Raw genomic sequence first — 19,825 nt, 5'->3', positions numbered from 1 at the left:
CTCTCTTTAAGAGAAATGTTTAGATGAGTCTATTTATTGATAGAAGGTGAATAATTAGACAGGATCACTTAAGAGTCAAAGTCAAATAACTAGGAAGAGACCGCTATATCATCTTTAAGGGATGTGGAGAACTGATTGGGGCTTCCATCTTAATGTACAACCCTCACCTTGACTTGGTACACCCTCTTAGTAGGTATCCACTGGATACTGAATGAATGAGGATAGGCTGGCAATTAGACACTTAGCCAAACAAAGTATACTCTCTATTGGCTTAAACCACAAATACATATGATGGTACAACATGATATTTCATGCTAGCTGGAGCATTGCCTAGTTAAAGATGGCCTCCACTGTTTTCGTTAAACAGTGAAAAGTCAGCTACTGGGAAAAAAAACTCCAACTCAACATTCTAAAAGAAGAAGAAGAATGTAATTCACCTTTTCACTACTTGTATGGTAAATATATGACTTCTACATTGAATTAACCTTGGTATCTCTTCTGGGTCTGGCTCCCACTGATGAGATCTCAATAAAGGTTGAAACCAGTTTGGTTTTTCTCTCTCTCTCTCTCTCTCTCTGTCTGTCTGTCTGTCTATCTGTCTTTAAGAGTACAGGATTAGACAGGATCATGCATAACATTATACACGTCCGAAAGTGGGTGTGTTTTGCTTTATGAGACACTGAGGCAATAGATGTGAATTCATTAGCCTCTGTATACAAGTAGCCCAGTTGTGAAGATATTTCATGTGCAAACTTGGATAAAAGATTAAATCACGAATTTAATTTCTTGGCATCTTTAATTTAAATTTTTAGAAGAAGAATAAGCCCAGCATCACAAGAAATGAAAATAGGAACCATCAATATAAGGAGTATTAATGAAAAGGAAATTAAACTTGCAGAAGAACTGATAAAGTACCATGCATAATTGGCATTACTGAAAAGGAAGGTGTAGTGATAGCATTCAACACCAAACATGAAAATAAACTTCAAAATGGGGAAATGGACAATGAAACTTATTTGTACCTAAGGTCCCACAGAAAGTTCTCCTAAGGAAGAAGTTTAAGAATTTTTGAATCATTAGAGCAGGCAGTTGATATAAAGAAAACAGAAAAAGTAGTCCCTCCTTTTTGGAGTTCTAAACAGCAGAGTAGGAAATGAATTCTACCAGACATAGAAAATTTGGAGAAAAGGGCAGGACTAATAATAGTGATATATATCTACTGAATTTCTGCTCAGGATGTGAACTAGTCATTACTAACATTATGTTCCAACATAAAGATGTGCACAAGTTCATGTGGAAAGAAGATGCAAGAAATAAAAAAAGTCTCATTGACTGTGTCATTGTTGACAGTGATATCTTTGTGCTGGTTCAGGATATAAGAGTGTACAAAGGATTTAAATTTGGAAGTGACCATCACTTAGTACTGAGTAGGATAAAAATGAATATCACATTGAAAAGAACAGTATGTAAAATTTTAAGAAAATTAAAGTTGAGTAGCTTTTACAGGTAAACAATAGACTCAACTATACAAACATTATTCAAGAAGAAACAAAACAGTTTAAAAACAAGAATCAAGCCTTGGAGTCTCGGTAGTAAATTCTAAAGAAAACATTGATTGATTCAGCTGGGGAGGTATGTGGTGAATATGTCTTCAAGGATAGAAAAATAAGAATACTGTGGTGGTGCAAGATGTTAAAGGAAGCAGTTCTGGAAAGGAAGAAAGCATACTGAAAGTTCCTTGCAAATAAGTTAGAAGATGCTCTAAAAGAATACAGAGAAAATTGCAAGATAGCTAAGTGATGTATAGAAGTAGCTATAAAAGTCATGGAAAGACACTTCAGTAAGAATATAGAAAATAAATATCAGGAAAGTCAAAATGTTCTGGATGCTATTGAAAAAGCTTAGAAATGGAGAAGAGTACTATAAAAGGAAAATTCAAGATGATAGAGGTAAAATGAAAACTGAAGATAATGATATTCTAGATGTCTGGAGTAATTACTTTGAAAAACCGTTAAATGAAACAAGCAGTGACAGAACAGTAGTAGACATTTTTGGAGGAATGCAGACAGGAGTACGTATCAATACTTGAGGTAGAAAGAGCCATCAAACACTTGAATGTGGAAAGGCAGCTGGAGTAAATGATATTCGACCAGAAATGCTTAAACATTAAGGTATAAAGTTTTGCAGTGGCTAACACTGCATAATTCAGAGGGCCTGGTCAAAAGCTCTACTCCAATCATTTGAATTCCAAATGATTGGAGTAGAGCTTTCATAGTTCCCATTTATAAAAAAATTTAATAAATCTGAATGTAAGAATTGCAGAGGAATTTCTCTAATAAGTGTTTCAAGTAAAATTTATGTAAGTATACTTGAAAAGAAGTTGAGAAAAATTGTGGAACAGAAACTGGGAGAAAAATAAGCTTGGTTCAGGCCTAATGTCATATTTTCACTTTCTGACAAATAGTTGGATAATCATGACAGTATGACAAGCATCTGTACTTAATACATGATGCACATTATCTCTACTCATATTCATCATCTATATGGATCGTATTATGAAAGAAAGTGGTATTAAACCCAATATTAGAAATGGGGATATCAAACTTAGTTCTTGCTTTATGCAGATGATGTACTCCTAAACATGTCCAGTGCACGTCTCCAGAGTTCTCTAACTAAATTGCATAACACATGCAACAAACTTGGCATGAAAATTGTCAATAAAAAGACAAAACTATGAAAATAGGCAGAAACATAGAAAACTTCAGCTGCATTCTCAATGTAGAACCATGGAACAAGTAAAATATTTCAGCTATTTAGACATAATTCTTAGTGAAGATGGCAAATTAAATTTGGAAATAGCAACAGAATAAGAGAGAAATCAGTCAAAACAGCAAACTAGCAGTATACAAGACAATGTTCAAACCAGATTTAAGTTAAGAATCTGAGAGTTGGGTTAGAAATAAAGCACTTGATGAAAAACTAGAGAATATGACATTAGGATTCTGAGAAAAATTAAGAGAGTGAGCCAGTGACATCAATGGCAGAATCATATTAAAAAATTAAGATATTAGAAAACAATTCTTGAATACTAACGATGTTAACATTCAAGAATGTGTCAGCAGAGCTAATCTAAAGTGGTATGCCCACTTAAATAGAATGAGTGAGGAAAGGTTAGTAAAATGGGTTTGATGGCAGGAAAGAGACCTGGGATGAAGTGCCTTAGAAGCAAGAAATGTTAGATACAACAATATTGGTACTGACAAGTAACAGACTAATTTGGAGGGAAATTGTCGATAAGAGTAATATTAATAATAATGTAAATTTAATTGTGTAGTGCTATCATAATAACCTGAACATCCCATTGAAATTGATGATGATGGTAAATAGTTAGACCTTTTATCTCTCTTACAGATGTGTAAAGAGTTTTCCTTCCCATAGTTTATATTGTAAAACAGTCAGAAGAACCAGAGAATATATGTCACACACTCTGAAGCTCAAATGAGAATAATTTTAGTAGGATGAAAATGGGGAAAATCAATTTTTGACTGGCTATTTTACAAAATAAGAAAAAATCAACAATGCTTATATTTTCGCGACAATATCTTTAGTAGTTTGAGAATAGTTTTTCATTTGCATTTTGTTTCATTGGTCATACAAAATTCATTTTTAAGCTCTGTGCGGAATTCTAGCCTTTGTTTTTGTAGTGTTGAGCAAGATACAGGAATGTTCTATTCATAACAAAGTAACTTCTTCAGCTTTGCTGGAATGTGAATTTCAAATTCATTTCCTGTAATAATAAACTGAATCATACAAGCATGATTGGCTGAGAAGATAATGCCCCCCCCCCCTCCTAAAAAAAAAAGTGTGATAAGAGTCTGCTGTTCATTTACCAACCAGTCACCATGACCCCAGTCGTCCACAAGCTCATCAGTAACCACCAGTATGGATTCCACCAATCTATATCCACAGCTGATCTCTTTATCTACATGATGTAGATATCACTCACCACTGGACATGTACCATGGAAAGGTTCAGAGAAATATGCACTATTGTCCTAGAAATCCTCATGGCTTTTAATTGTGTTTGGCATTGTGGCCTGCTTACCACACTGCTTTCCTTCAATCTACCTGCTACCTTTTGCATTTGGATAGCCAGCTTTCTCACTGGTTGTTCACTGCATGTCATGGTGGACAGCACTCTCTCTTCGACCCTTGCCAACAATGCAGGAGACCTCAGAGCTCCATTCTATCACCTACACTCTTTCTCTTATGCATGCTTCTTTCTCTTGTTGGTCCTGCTAACCTCTTGCTGCTTCAGCAACTTTTCAATTTTGTGCTTTGTCTTATGAAGGAAAACATTCAAGTGTGCTATTTCTTTATTTATCTCCAATTTATATTGACATTCCTGTTAATTTGTATTGGTTTCATGTTAAGAAGGGCTATTTTGGCTGTTTATATTATTTCTTGTTCATGTTTTTACTCATAAGTGACTAGACTTACTAGATATATCTATTTATCCATCCATCTACTGATTTTAGATGGATGGATGGTTGTGGGTAGCCTATTAAAGCTATGTTTAGGTTTTTGGTCTTGTTTTTATTTTTAGATGAATTGTATCACAGCTCCCTGTAAGTTTTAATTGTACCTTGAAAAGCTTCTTTTTTCTCATTGATTAGCACTGTGATATATAAATCCATTAATATCTGATGGAGGATCTGATAAAAGATTATCAAAACCGACTTTGTTCCCTGAGTAACTATATTGCTTAGGTGTAAATGCATTTAATACAATCCCTTTAACTATGCCTAGTTAATGTTAACACATTTTTGTGTTCACATTGGGTGATAAGGAAAAATCATGAGTCAATTCCAATTTGTGCAATCACTTTTAACTTAATGTTTTTAGAGTCTAGAATGCAGTTTAAGTTTTCTGTGTTCCTGCTATTTTTATAGTTTTGGTCTTTTTTTGTTGCTAATTTTCATGCCATATTTGTTACAGTAATTATTCAGTTTAGTTAATGAATCCAGCAAACTTGCACTGGATTTATTTATGAGTATAACATCATCTGCATAAAGTAAAGAGCTAAGATTAGTATCTCCAGTTTTGATATCAGCCACTTTCCTTCATAATGTGATCCATATGGGTTTTGAATAATAATGGAGATAGTATGTACCCTTGTCACACACCTGATTTTACATCAGACTATCTTATACCTCCTCCAATTTTAACTGCTGATTTATAACTGATTTAAAACATTGCTCAGTATGGTGTGTGTGTGTGTATCCTGCTCACACAGTATAATTGTGTTTAGAACTAGGGATCACAGATACATTGGAAAATAATACGGGACACTTATGACTGAAAGTGAAAGTTTAGCATCCATCACATAAAAGCCAGTCTTACAAAATGATTCTAACTTTCTAAGTGTGTGCGTGGTAAGGTTTACTATGCACACACTTTACTAAGTATAAGTAAACAAATAGTAAATCCAATTGTTAGACTGCATATTTCCATTAAGCCACTTTAAGTTTCCTTCAAATGGTTTTTTACTTACTTTTATAGATACAAAAATAGATTATTAATACAGTAATGCTCTTTTCACCTGACAATATTCTTATTAATCAATCAGTCTTGCTCACTCTTGCAATACTTTTCTGAAGAATGAATTTCACTTAACAATTGTTTGTTTTTAAGAATCATGTCATGAAAAGCTACACAATCCTCACTGAAGAATGATAGAATGAGAAAATAATGCGTCTACAGTTCCCTGTAATGACGGAGAGCAATGCTTCTAATAGAATAGAAATTGTAACTCATCGATTTTGTTATTCAGTCTTGAACTCTAAAATACAGGACAAAAAGCCCCGAAGAGTTTTCTCGGGACAACTGGACGCATTAGTAAAAAACGGGATGATCCCATATTTTATTGGATGTCTGGGTAGAACAGCTTTTCTCTTTTAAACATATATATATCAGTCTGTAATCTGACACGTGTCAAGTGCTGATGGTATATAGTTACAAAACGAAAACTAATTATAAGAATTACAGTGTGGGGGGGACTGTAAAAAGACTCATAATTGTAAAAAATAATGAGTTTTTACAATGGACACGTGCAGTTACTACTTGTATAGGCAGTTTCACATCTCATATCTCATCAAGACTGAATCTCTCATTCAGTCTTTCTCCTTCCCCAAAGATTACAACCTTCAACTGATCAAGCAAAATGTGAACAGACTCCTCCTTTCTTCTACTCCTCTTGTCCACACACGGCACTAGTGTGCTATAGGTCTTGTGGCCTTTCATGTGTGTGTGGACCAGATATATATTTAAAAAAAAAAAAAAAAAAAAATTTACATTTAGCAAATTACACACCATTTTGTGGTTGATGGGAATCCAGGATATTGCATCTACAGTGAATACTGTGCACAAATTAATAAGATGACATCTGATACACATGGTGCATTGCTTCATCACCAGATGTGTTTTCAGAATAATCAGTAGATACCACTAAACTGTAATTCATTATTATATAGAACAGTGTTTCTCAAAGTGGGGTACGCGAAAGGTCTTCAGGGGATATGTGACAATTTTCGGCTATGCATCATTAACGCATGGAATCATTATTAAGAAAAAAATAATTATTTTAAATGTATATATTTCTCGATAAATTATATATGAATTCTCCTACTCAAATTGCGAGTTACTATCACCACGACGTTCATGTCCTGGTGATAGTAACTCGCTCTCTGAGGTAAACAACGCGCCCTTCCCAACAGTGTCACTATACTGAAGATGCAAGAAAAACAAGTAATTTTATTGTATCACTGAATAAGCTACAGAGACATTTGCAGTCTGTGTAATATATTTCTCAACAAATAGTGCAATTAGAGACAACTGGATAAACACGACACTAACTAATGAATCACATCTCCCCTCCAACAGAAACTGCTGTATAGACCAGTGGCGGCTGGTGAAAATTTTAAGTAGGGGTGCTACATGTACAAAATAAAAATCGTCATAATTCAGCCATTTATCTATAATAAATAATTATATGTTATTTTAACAGAATAAAATAAGATTGACCAAAAATATTTCGCCCTCACACGAACACACCCAATAATAAAAGTTTCGTATTTCACAGAAATAACGCGCAAAGTATACAATTCATCTGTAGTGATACTGCTCGATGAGCAGTGTGTGATTCACTTGTTATGTTCAGTGACAAGTGCAAACGAATATCAGCGAGTCTAGCCGAAACTGATCGAACTTGATAATTCCGACACTGCATTAGATCGCAGTGCATCTAAAGCGTTAATCAAACAATTCCAATTATTAACTATTTGATCAATGTCGAAACAAAAGCTGCAACCTTTAACATGTATTGCATTTTTATAATGTTGTAAGCTTTGTTATTATTTATAAACACAAACAAAATTTAATTTTTTCGTTTTTTCCTTGGAGGTGCTGCAGTGTAGTGCTTATGTACAAGCCGCCACTGATATAGACTCAAGCAAAACCATATGTTGCACTGGCAACATATGGTTTTGCTTGACACCACTCCATCGTGAACGTGTTAAAACTAAGAAATATATAGTTACTGTGTTTCAGATATGGAATTCGGTTTAAGAGAATTAGCATTTCAACTCAACTGTTAGCTTGCCTTTGTCTTTGGTTTGCATGATCTTTTGTAAATACCACACTAATCATATGCACTCTTGAGCAGGATAAAATTGAATTTCATATTGAAAAGAATAACATGTAAGAAAGTTTTAAAGCGAATAAAAGTTGAGCAGCTCCGAGATGTGAACTGTAGACTAAATACACAAATATTATTGAAGAAAAAATGAAAAAGTTTCAGAACAGGAACCAAACCTTGGAGATTCAATGGCAAGCCTTGAAGGAAACCTTGATTAATTCAGCCAAAGAGGCATGTGGTAAGGTTGTCTGCAAGGATAAAAAAATCAGAACTCCATGGTGGACAAAGGAAGTTAAAGAGGCAGGGAAGGAAAAGAAGAAAGCATATCAAAAGTTCCTGGTAAATAAGTCAGCTTTTGCTCTTAGAGAATACAGAGACAAATGTAAGAAAGCTAAGCACTATGTAAAACTAGCTAAACAAAAGTCATGGGAGGACTTTGGCAAAAATATAGAAAATATGTATCAAGAAGGTTGCAAAATATTCTGGAGGTTGTTGAAGAAGCTTAGAAATGGAGGAAAGAGTGCTGTGAAAGGAGTTAGAGATGATAAAGGTGACATGAAAACAGGAGAAAAAAAGATATCCTTGAAGTATGGAGTAATTACTTTGAAAAACTGCTAAATGAAACAAGCAGTGATGACAGCACAGTGGTAAACACTCAACAGGCATACAGTCAGGTATACATATCCATACTTGAAGTAGAAAAGCCATCAAAGGCTTGAAATGTGGAAAGGCAGCAGGAGTAGATGATATTCGACCAGAAATGCTGAAGTATGGTGGTATAAAAGTCATACAGTGGCTGCACTGCATAGCTCAGAAAGCCTGGACAGAGGGACGAATTCCCGATGATTGGAGTAGAGCTCTCATAGTACCCATATATAAAAAGGGAAATAAATCTGAATGTGAGAATTACAGAGGTATTTCCCTACTGAGTGTTCCTGGTAAGATACATGCAAGTATACTTGAGAAACCGTTGAGAAGAATTTTGGAAGAAAAGCTTGGTGAAGCACAAGCTGGATTCAGGCCAAATAGAGGCTGTCAGGATCAAATCTTAACTTTACGACAAACAGTTGAAAAAGCATGGGAATATAACAAAGATCTGTATTTAAGTTTTTGTAGATCTGGAAAAGGCATATGACATGGTGCCAAGAGAGAAGCTATTCAATACGCTACAATTATATGGTGTCAGTGGGGCATTATATCAAGCAATACTTAGTCTTTATTTGAGTTGTAAGTCAGCAGTTAGAATTGAAAGAAGTACATGAAGATGGTTTAATGTTAAATCTGGTGTGAGACAAGGATGTACATTATCCCCTCTGTTATTCATTATCTATATGGATCACATTATGAAGAAAAGTGGTATTAAACATGATATCAGAATTGGAGATGTTAATGTCAGCTCTTTGCTTTATGTGGACGATGTTATACTTCTAAATAAATCCGCTACAAGTTTGCAAGATTCCATGACTAAATTGAATAACTGTTGTAATAGATATGGTATGAAGGTCAGCATTAAAAAGACAATGACAATGAAAATAGGTAGAATTGTTGAAAATGTCAGCTGTGTGTGAATGGGTAACCTGTGGAGCAAGTAAAACATTTCAGTTACTTAGCACGATTTTTACTGAAGATGGTAAGTTAAATATGGAAATATACAGCAGAATCAACAAAGCTGGTATGGTAGGCAGTCAACTGAATAAATTTATATGGTATAAGAGAGAAATTAGTCGGAACGCTAAATTAACTGTATACAAGACAGTTTTCAAACCAGTTTTAACTTATGGATCTCAAAGCTGGGTCAGAAGTAAAACACTTGACCAAAGACTAGAAACCGCAGATATGATAGTCCTGAGAAAGATTAGAGGCGTGAACAGATGGCATCAATGGCAATATCATATTAAAAATGAGGATATTAGGAAGAACTTGACATTGTCAGCATCCAGGGATGCGTTAGCAGAGCTAATATCAGGTGGTATGGTCACTTAAACAGAATGGGCGAAGAAAGGTTAACAAAACAAGTGTTTTTTGCCAGGTTGGCAGGAATACGACCCAGAGGAAGACCAAGATGTAGGTGGATTGATACGGTATAAAGTACCTTAGACGATCGAAAAATAAGATCTGATAATGTTGGAGTCTTGACAAGTAACAGACTGATTTGGAGAAAATTTGTAGATAGGAAGTTAGTAATGATGTAAATTTTTCATGTAGTACTATCATATCCTGTACACCCCCCCCCCTTGAGGGTACATGTCAGGAATTTAATGATGATCATATGCACTTCTTCATAGTTGCTCTATCTCTACTGGCTTACCATTGCTGTCTGTTTTGCACTCTGCTTTTACTTCTCATTAGTCATTTTTGAAGGATTGTTCATTATGTATGTCAAGTCTTGTAAATTACTGGTAATTTTTGCTTGAAATAATGGGAAAGAAGGTGAAGCTATTTGGGTAGATGACTTTGACGATGCAAACAAGGAAGCTGTTGTCAATGCCAAAAGTAGCAATAACAAATAGGAGCTTCTTGGTAAGTCACACCATTTTCAGTTGTTTTTTTAGTTTCTTTTCAGAAAAAGAAACTAAAGTTTTTTTTCTGAAAACATTAGTTTCCAAAAATCCCAGCATATATCTCGCACCACGATTTTTTAGCTTTAATTTTGGGGAAAAGTGCGAGTTATATTCGATTAAATACAATAATTTTTTTAGCCTTCAAATTCTTAAGTATGGATCATTGGTTAAAGACTGGATTTATAAAATGCACCAAAAGAGTGCGAGGTGCTTAATGGTCAAAGCTGTATAACTGAGAGGAGACCACCACATAGCCTTTAAAGGAATGCAGAGAACCGACCAGGGCTTCTGACCTAATGTGCAATACTCACCTTCTCGTGGTGCACCCTGTTGGGTATCTACTTGGATACTGAATGAACGAGGATGGGCTGACAATTTGGGATTTAGCTGACCAAATTGTATTCTTATTAGTTAAACCAAAATAAAAAATGATGGCACAACATGATAAAATTTCATGCCGGCTGGGTTATCGCCTGGTTAAACAAGGCTCCCGTTGTTTTCGGCAGGGAACCAGGGCGAACAGCGAAAAGTCAGCTACTGGAACAAATCTGAAAACAAACCTGAACTCAACATCACCAGAGTTAAAGATCGGTACTATCAACGTAAGAAACCTGAATGGCAAAGAAATGGAGCTAGCTGAGGAATTAGAGAAGTACCAGATCGACATAATAGGGGTGACTGAAACAAAAAAGACCAAAACCGATGAGATCTTTCTCAGCAATAAATACAAAATGTTATATTCAGGCAATGACAATCAAGGAAAAGAAGGAGTAGCCATAGTATTCAACACAAAATACGAGGCTAATCTTCTTGAATGGCAGTCAGTCTCAAGTAGAGTAATGTGGGCAAATATGAGAATAGGGAACTGGACAATGAGATGTATTTGTGCCTGTGGTCCCACAGACAGTTCTACTAAGGTAGAAGTGGAGGATTTTTTGAGGCTTTAGAAAAAGCAACTGACACAATGAAAAGGAAAAGTTGGTCCTTGTTGGGGATCTAAATAGCAGAGTAGGAAATGATTGAGACATACAAAAATATTTTGGGAAAATTTGGAGAAAAGAGCAAAGCTAATAATAATGGCAAATATCTGTTGGATTTCCGCTCAGGACATGGACTGGTTATTACTAACACCATGTTCCAACATAAAAATGTGCACAAATTCACATGGAGAGAAGAGGCTAGGAATAAGAAAAGTCTCATTGACTATGTTATTGTTGATAGTGATGTTTTCTCCCTGGTGCAGGACACCAGAGTGTATAGAGGATTAAATTGGAAGTGATCACTATTTAATCTTGAGCAGGATAAAATTGAATTTCATATTGAAAAGAATAACATGTAAGAAAGTTTTAAAGCGAATAAAAGTTGAGCTGCTCTCAGATGTGAACTATAGGCTAAAATACATAAAGATTATTGAAGAAAAAATGAAAGAGTTTGAGAACAGGAATCAAACCTTGGAGATTCAGTAGCAAACTGCCAGAAAGGCATGTGGTGAGGTTGTTTCCAAGGATAAAAAAATCAGAACTCCCTGGTGGACACAAGAAGTTAAAGAGGCAGTGAAGGAAAAGAAGAAAGCATATCAAAAGTTCCTGTCAAATAAGTCAGCTTGTCCTCTTAGAGAATATAGAGACAAATGCAAGAATGCTAAACACTGTGTAAAACTATCTAAACAAAAGTCATGGGAGGACTTTGGCAAGAACATAGAAAATAAATATCAAGAAGGTGGCAAAATATTCTGGAGGTTGTTGAAGAAGCTTAGGAATGGAGGACAGAGTGCTGTAAAAGGAGTTAGAGATGATAAAGGTGACATGAAAACAGGAGAAAAAGATATCCTTGAAGTATGGAGTAATTACTTTGAAAAACTGCTAAATGAAACAAGCAGTGATGACAGCACAGTGGTAAAAAACACTGACCAGGCATGCAGTCAGGAATACATATCCATACTTGAAGTAGAAAAAGCCATCAAAAGCTTGAAATGTGGAAAGGCAGCTAGAGTAGATGATATTCGACCAGAAATGCTGAAGTATGGTGGTATAAGAGTCTTACAGTGGCTGCACTGCATATTTCAGAAAGCCTGGACAGAGGGACGAATTCCCGATGATTGGAGTAGAGCTCTCATAGTACCCATATATAAAAAGGGAAATAAAACTGAATGTGAGTATTACAGAGGTATTTCCCTACTGAGTGTTCCTGGCAAGATTATACAAGTATACTTGAGAAACTGTTGAGAAGAATTGTGGAAGAAAAGCTTAGTGAAGAACAAGCTGGATTCAGGTCAAATAGAGGCTGTGAGGATCAGATCTTCACTTTACGACAGATAGTCGAGAAAGCATGAAAATATAACAAAGATCTGTATTTAAGTTTTGTCGATTTGGAAAAGGTATATGACAAGGTGCCAAGAGAGAAGCTATTCAATATGCTGCAGTTATATGGTGTCAATGGGGCATTATATCAAGCAGTACTTAGTCTTTATTTAAGTTGTAAGTCAGCAGTTAGAATTGAAGAAAGTACAGGAAGATTGTTTAATGTTAAATCTGGTGTGAGACAAGGATGTACATTATCCCTTCTGTTATTCATTATCTATATGGATCACATTATGAAGAAAAGTGGTATTAAAAATGATATCAAAATTGGAGATGTTAATGTCAGCTCTTTTCTTTATGCGGATGATGTTATACTTCTAAATAAATCCGCTACAAGTCTGCAAGATTCTCTGACTAAATTGAATAGCTGTTGTAATAGATATAGTATGAAGGTCAGCAATAAAAAGACAAAGACAATGAAAATAGGCACAATCATTGAAAATGTCAACTGTGTTGTGAATGGAGAACCTGTGGAACAAGTAAAACATTTCAGCTACTCAGGCTCGATTTTTAGTGAAGATGGTAAATTCAATATAGAAATAGACAACAGAATGAGCATAGCTGGTATGGTGGGAAGTCAATTGAATAAATTCATATGGAATAAGAGAGAAATTAGTCAGAATACTAAATTAGCTGTATACAAGACAGTGTTCAAATCAGTTTTAACTTATGGATCTGAGAGCTGGGTCAGAAGTAAAACACTTGACCAAAGACTAGAGACCACAGATATGAGAGTTCTGAGAAAGATTATAGGCGTGAACAGATGGCATCAATGGCAATATCATATTAAAAACGAGGATATTAGGAAAGAACTTGACATTGTCAACATCCAGGAATGCATTAGCAGAGCTAATCTCAGGTGGTATGGTCACCTAAACAGAATGGGCGAGGAAAGATTAGCAAAACAAATGTTCTCTGCCCAGTTGGCAGCAAAACGACCCAGAGGCAGACCAAGATATAGGTGGATTGATATGGTACAAAGTGACTTAGACGATAGAAATATAAGATCTGATAATGTTGGAGTCTTGACAAGTAACAGACTGATTTGGAGGAAAATTGTCGATAGGAAGTTAGTAATGATATAATTTTTTCATGTAGTACTATCATATCCTGTACACCCCTTGTGGGTACATGGCAGGAATTTGATGATGATGATGATGATGACAAAAGAGAGCAATATAGCAAACACAAGTATCTGTAAGCAACAAGAAAACATTGATATTGCATCTGGATCAAATGAAATTTATAAGGGTGTGTTGTCTGACATCTCTAGAGAATCACCTGGGAAGCAGATGAAAAATCTTCGTAAGTATGATTATGAATTACTTGAAATGAAGTTGAACCTATTCCAAATTTTGTTCTATTAAAAAAAAATCATATTTTTTGTTTACATGAACATATAAATTCAAATAAAATAGACATTTATAATGAAATATACTTTATTTATTTATTATTTTGATAAGGGGATACTTGGCAATAATAAAAATTTAAGATGGGGTACGCTGATATCTGAAGTTTGAGAAACACTGCTATAGAATAACTGTTGTTTCTTCATTCAAGGATTTCTTCATTAAAGCATTCAATGAATAATTTTTTATACAGTTTAACTAGGTAGAGTATATAAAAACATTTTGTAATCAAAATTTATTCTTAAGCATGAGTATAGATATGTCAAGCTCTGAAAGTTAAGTTAACAGTTTTGTGTTCCATTTGCACTGTCATTGATGATATGGAAGTTGAGCCTTGTTGATTATTTGATAGTGTCTAGATGCAGGTGAATAATAATATTCAGATAATTTGTGGGTATGGCTGGATTTGAAAATTGTGCATGGCAAAGGGCACTCATGAATAGATCTTACTATGTGGGTATTAAAAGGACTCCTTATGAACCATTTTTTGACACTGCATAGGTAGGTTTGTCTGCTTCATTCAATATTATTTCATCCTTCATTCATCCAAACTCATGAATAGATCTTACTATGTGGGTATTAAAAGGACTCCTTATGAACCAATTTTTGACACTGCATAGGTAGGTTTGTCTGCTTCATTCAATATTATATTACCTAAAGATATATTTGGAAGTGTTTATATATATATATTGTATATCTCTTTTTTCTTCTTCATATTATACACCCAATCAAGTCTTCTAGAAAGATGAAACTAGTAGTGTCTTATAAATTACTTATTTTCTAATTTAATATTCAGCTATATAGTCATAAGTGATTCTCCTTAAAATGTGTACAATAGCCGTGAAAACCTAATATATGAAATATATATATATACCCAAATCTCCATTTACGTGGTAGATTGGTTCCAGAAAAAAACTGTGTAAATGAAACCGTATAAAAAAGAATACAGTGCATATGAAAAAATAGAATGGTTCCAGATGTGAAAACCCAATATGAACAATAAGTTATTTTCAAACAAAACATATGAACATCATTGAATAAAACTATTTAATTTTAATGGAATAATTTTTATTTTAAATACTTATTTAAAGTATATACATATGTATCTTTCTTAAAGAAAATACAGTAATGTATCACTAACAAAACAAAAATTTGAAAAGGCCCAAATACATCCTCGCATATGGTTATTAGTTAAATTTTATTTGCCGTCACTTTCTGACAGTAGCCGCATTCTTTTGAGACTGGAATTAAATCACTTCCATCACTTGAAACACTTTGGCCATCCTGTTCATACTGCAATGGCAAAACGTTTTCTTCAGTAAAAGGAATAAATTAGCACTAATTTCCAATGGTTCTGTAGGTTGATTTTTTTTTTTTACTATCAACTCTGTAATTAATCAGTGAGATCCTATTTTGACTAGATCTTTGTATAATTCTTCATATTGTACTATACATGACTTCAGTTTATGTTTAAACTGTTCAGCTCATTCAGTATTTGGATCATGTGTAAGAAAATGACTTTGCAGTTTACTAGCCATTTGAAACCTTTCTTTAATTTATCCTGCAGTGAGTGGAATCTCTTCATCATTATCCCTTTTTTCTTTTTCATTGAGATTCTCAAGGACAGTCTCTATTATTTCGTCATCACTACAGCCTTGTCAACCATCAATTCTTCAATATCAAATCCTTCTTCGTCAACATGCAGTTAGCAAAGGATTTGATGATTTTTTATCTAATCTGATGATAATTGGAATATCCTAATCTAATCATATCTAATCTGGTGATATTGGAATATTCAGTTGTATGCAAAGGCACAGGGATTTTCTTTTTCACACATTCTGGCCAAGTAGTTTTCCAGCATGCATTTAAAGTTGATGGTTTCAATTCTGATAACGTTCAATTTAGTAGGTTTAGCAATTTAGCAAGTTTGATACAATCCAAAATAGAAAATTTCTTCCACACATCAATAACTGTCAATAAATTATCCTTATTTAGTTTATCCAAAATGTATTGGAATGTTCTTCTTATGTAGTAAGTTTTGAATGTAGCTATCACACCCTAGTCTAGGGTGTGATAGCTACATTAGGTGGCAGAAAACAGAATTCCACATTCGAGTGTTCTAAAACAGGAAGGCCAGGCCCATTCTCTATAGATTTTTTTTCAAACAAATAGTGTTTAACTTCTGGAACAAAACATTGATGGAACCATTCGTTAAAAATTTCTTTTGTAACCCAACCTTTTTTATTTGCCTTCCAGTGCACTGGTAACAGGTTAAAACGCACACCTTTCATTACCTGTGGTCTCAGGGATCGATTAATGAGTAATGATTTTATTATATGATCTCCTGAAGCATTGCTGCAAAATAATAGTCACACGATCCTTAGCTTCTTCAAAACGTTCATTGCCAACCACGCGATATCATGCGACACGAGTTCTCGCCGATCACGCGTTATCGCGTGGACGTCGCTATCAAGTTTCTAAACTAAATAAAAAAATTAAAAAAATTTGGCCACCACACGAAATTCCAATTTTCAGCTTGGCAATGAACGTGTTAAAGCCACCAACACTTTTTTGTGATTTTGCTATATAAGTTCTACTTGGCATTTTTTTTTCCAAAAATGGCCAGTCTCATCTGTATTCCAAACTTGATCAGGAGTGTAGCCACCATTTTCAATAATTTTGGACAGTTTTGAAAGAAATTCCCTGGCTGCTGGCTCATCTGCAAATGTGGCTTCTCCTTTTATTTTCACATTATGAAGTGCGTATCTTTTGAGAAATTTTGTAACCCAACCTGTGCGTACAGAAAAAAACACAATTGTTGTTTGATGTTGTTGGCTCCTTTTCTGAATCTGTTTGTACAACCTTAACGCTTTCTGTTTGATGACATTCCTGTCTAAAGGTTTTCTAATGGCTTCTCCGTGTTATGAAATATTATGAAATAACATAATATTTCCCTAAAGATGTTGAACCTTCCATCTGCTAAACAATCTAAAATGTGGATCTTGGTTTCTAAATAAATAGCTTGTTTTTTTATTTCTTCTTTCTAACTGAATTACCTGACATTATGATTAATGGGGTAATGTTACGAAAATATCTGAAAATAATCTAATTAATTTTACTAATTTGATATTATGACTAAACAAACACACGTAATAATCACAGTAATAAGTTTTAATAAGTAAATATTTCATCCTGAGTATCGTAGGACATCGTCAGTACAGTTAATTCAAACAATACTAGGAATAAATACAGTTAAGGTGGATGATTACAATGGAATCTCAATATGTATGCAGTAGCATGTTATAGAATTAAATTAAAATATAACTGGAGGGGAAAAAAAATTAATTAATTTTATTCTATCTATAACATGCTACTGCACGCATATTGAGATTCCATTGTAATCATCCGCCTTAACTGTATTTATTCCTAGTATTGTTTGAATTAACTGTACTGACGATACTCAGGATGAAATATTTACTTATTAAAACTTATTACTGTGGTTATTACGTGTGTTTGTTTAGTCATGAATTCTCCACAGGTTTCATAGTATAATAATTTGATATTATGTGAACAAAACTTAAGTGCATGTGTACTGTTCTAGGAAATGATAATTATAATGGAAATACCCTTTTTAACAGAACCATGTTAAATCAAAATATACCTTGTAAAAATAGAATTGCTTTTGTTTTCTAAATCGTGTTATTTTAAAATTGTGTAAAAAGAGAATTAGCTGTATATTGATCCCATACACGAGAGGTCAATACATGACTTATAGGCACATTAGTACTGTGTGTAAGATGCATATGAGGACTGAGATAGAAGTTTATTGATGTTTTGTTTTGAAGAGTTGTAGCTGTTTGGGAATACTTCTTGAGGAAGCCTGTTCCAGAGGACAGAGGTGGGCAGAATAAAAGAGGATGAATAGAAGTAGATTCAGTGTGTTTTCAGTTGCACAGTAAAGGGGTGCTGAGCAGCTGCAGCTCCTGTATTAACAGGTGCAACAGAAAGAATGATGGTTGCCAATTCACTGGAGCAGTGACCATGGAAGTACCTGTAGAACAGGTACAGTACTGAAACGCTGCACTGGTGAGATGGAAGTTGGAGTCTGTAAAAGAGGGATATAAAAGATGACAAAGATTTAAACAAAGCTTTGGAAAGGATTCAAAATTAAAACAATTTTTCCAATAAAGAAAACTGCCAAAAAGAAAACTTTGAAATTTCTACAGCACAAATATAAATGAAAATATATAAATGGAGATTGAAAGTTCTAACAATATGATTTAAAGAATGAAACCAGCACATATTTGCATCAAGTGCAAATTTCTGGTCCATGTAATATGTAGATTAGATACAGGTGATGAGCATGGTGGATTTGGCCCAAACATATAGTATATTTTATAAAATATAAAATATACTATATGTTTACAATAAAAAGAAAACTATTTTGAAAGAATACAAACAGACCAAAAAATAGTAAGTTTACATGCAAAAGAAAACTTTCTGAAGCCTGTATCAGTTTTATTGTGTGGAATCAAGATCCTGAAGTGTACCTTGGAAAAGGTAACTTGCTCTATATAGCTGTTATATCAAAGAAGGAAAAAAAAAAACTGAGGATGGCTTTTACAAATTGGTGTTTTTGAGAAAAAAAAAATTTCCTCTTAAAGAAATGCTACAACCTTTTCTGGTCCAGTGGGTTTGTCAATTAACTTGGGAGGAATACCTTATGTGCAAATATATTATCTCTGTGAGGTTTGGTTTGGTTTGGTTTCTTTTGACATGAACTCAGGCCTTTTAATTATAGTTCCTTGAAGGATGAATGCTGACAGATATATAATACTTCTGAATAATGCAGTATTTCCTACTTTGTGATAGGTTTATGGAACAGATTCATGTCTCTTTTGACACAACAATGTACCATAACATATCATATTGCAGGTACCAATTCAACATAGTTTTAAGAAAACGATATTAAAAAAAAATTATTGGCATGTGCAGACTCCTGATCTCAACCCAATAGAATGCCTTTGGGATGAACTATAGCATTAGATGCAGTCAGTACTAGTGCATTCTACAACAGTACATGGATTGATAATAATATTGATGGAAGAATGGTTCAAAATGAATAAATGATCACAAAATAATAGGAATGTGCATAGAGAGGATACAAAATGTGATTAGGACAAAGGACCCATATGTAAGATGCCTCTGTAGTGCAACTGGAAAAACAATGGAAAATTGTGCCTTTGACTGGAAAAGACCTGAGTTTGATTCTCATCCTGATAACAGGAATCTTTATATGGATTTTTTCAGTTGAAGGTGAGTTAACCAATCTCATATGGAGGGTTTTCATCCTGCAAACTAGCCATGAAAACACATACAGAAGAAAAATACTAATGTTGGCAGTTGTGGGTGGTTTATGGTGTTTTGTGTAGTTAGTGTTATTGTGTATAGTTGAAGAATTAAGTAGGTGAATTGTGTGGGGTAGAGCAGAATGTCCTCCCATGATGAGTCCTTGGAAGCTATTAATTGACTTCCAATTAATTAATTAATAGGTCTGAACTTTTAATTAATAGCTGTAATGGAACATGTGCACTGGACATATTAAAGTAACTTTCACAGCTTACACAAAAATTATATTTGTTACATGTGTAAGCTGTGAAAGTTACTTTAATAAGTGCTTGGAGGTGTCATGTAATAATAATAATAATAATAATAATAATAATAATAATAATAATGATGTATTAAGTCACATAATTTAGCTTTGAACTATTGCATCTCTCAGTGGTTATTTCAACATTAT

General features: G+C 34.1%; 1 protein-coding gene across 2 annotated transcripts in view; it reads left to right on the top strand.

The window, feature by feature from the left end:
- The window catches only part of LOC150095737 (putative RNA-binding protein 19), a 288,611-nt gene that overhangs the window by 146,398 nt on the left and 122,388 nt on the right, over positions 1-19,825 (top strand). The window lies entirely within an intron of this gene.

This window comes from Typopeltis vanoorti, chromosome 20 (genome assembly GCF_054136105.1).
Source record: "Typopeltis vanoorti isolate ZY-2024b chromosome 20, IOZ_Tvanoo_1.0, whole genome shotgun sequence".
NCBI classification, from domain to species: Eukaryota; Metazoa; Arthropoda; class Arachnida; order Uropygi; family Thelyphonidae; genus Typopeltis; species Typopeltis vanoorti.
The sequence above is the reverse complement of the archived record's forward strand: the minus strand, read 5'-3'. Positions and strand labels throughout refer to the sequence as shown.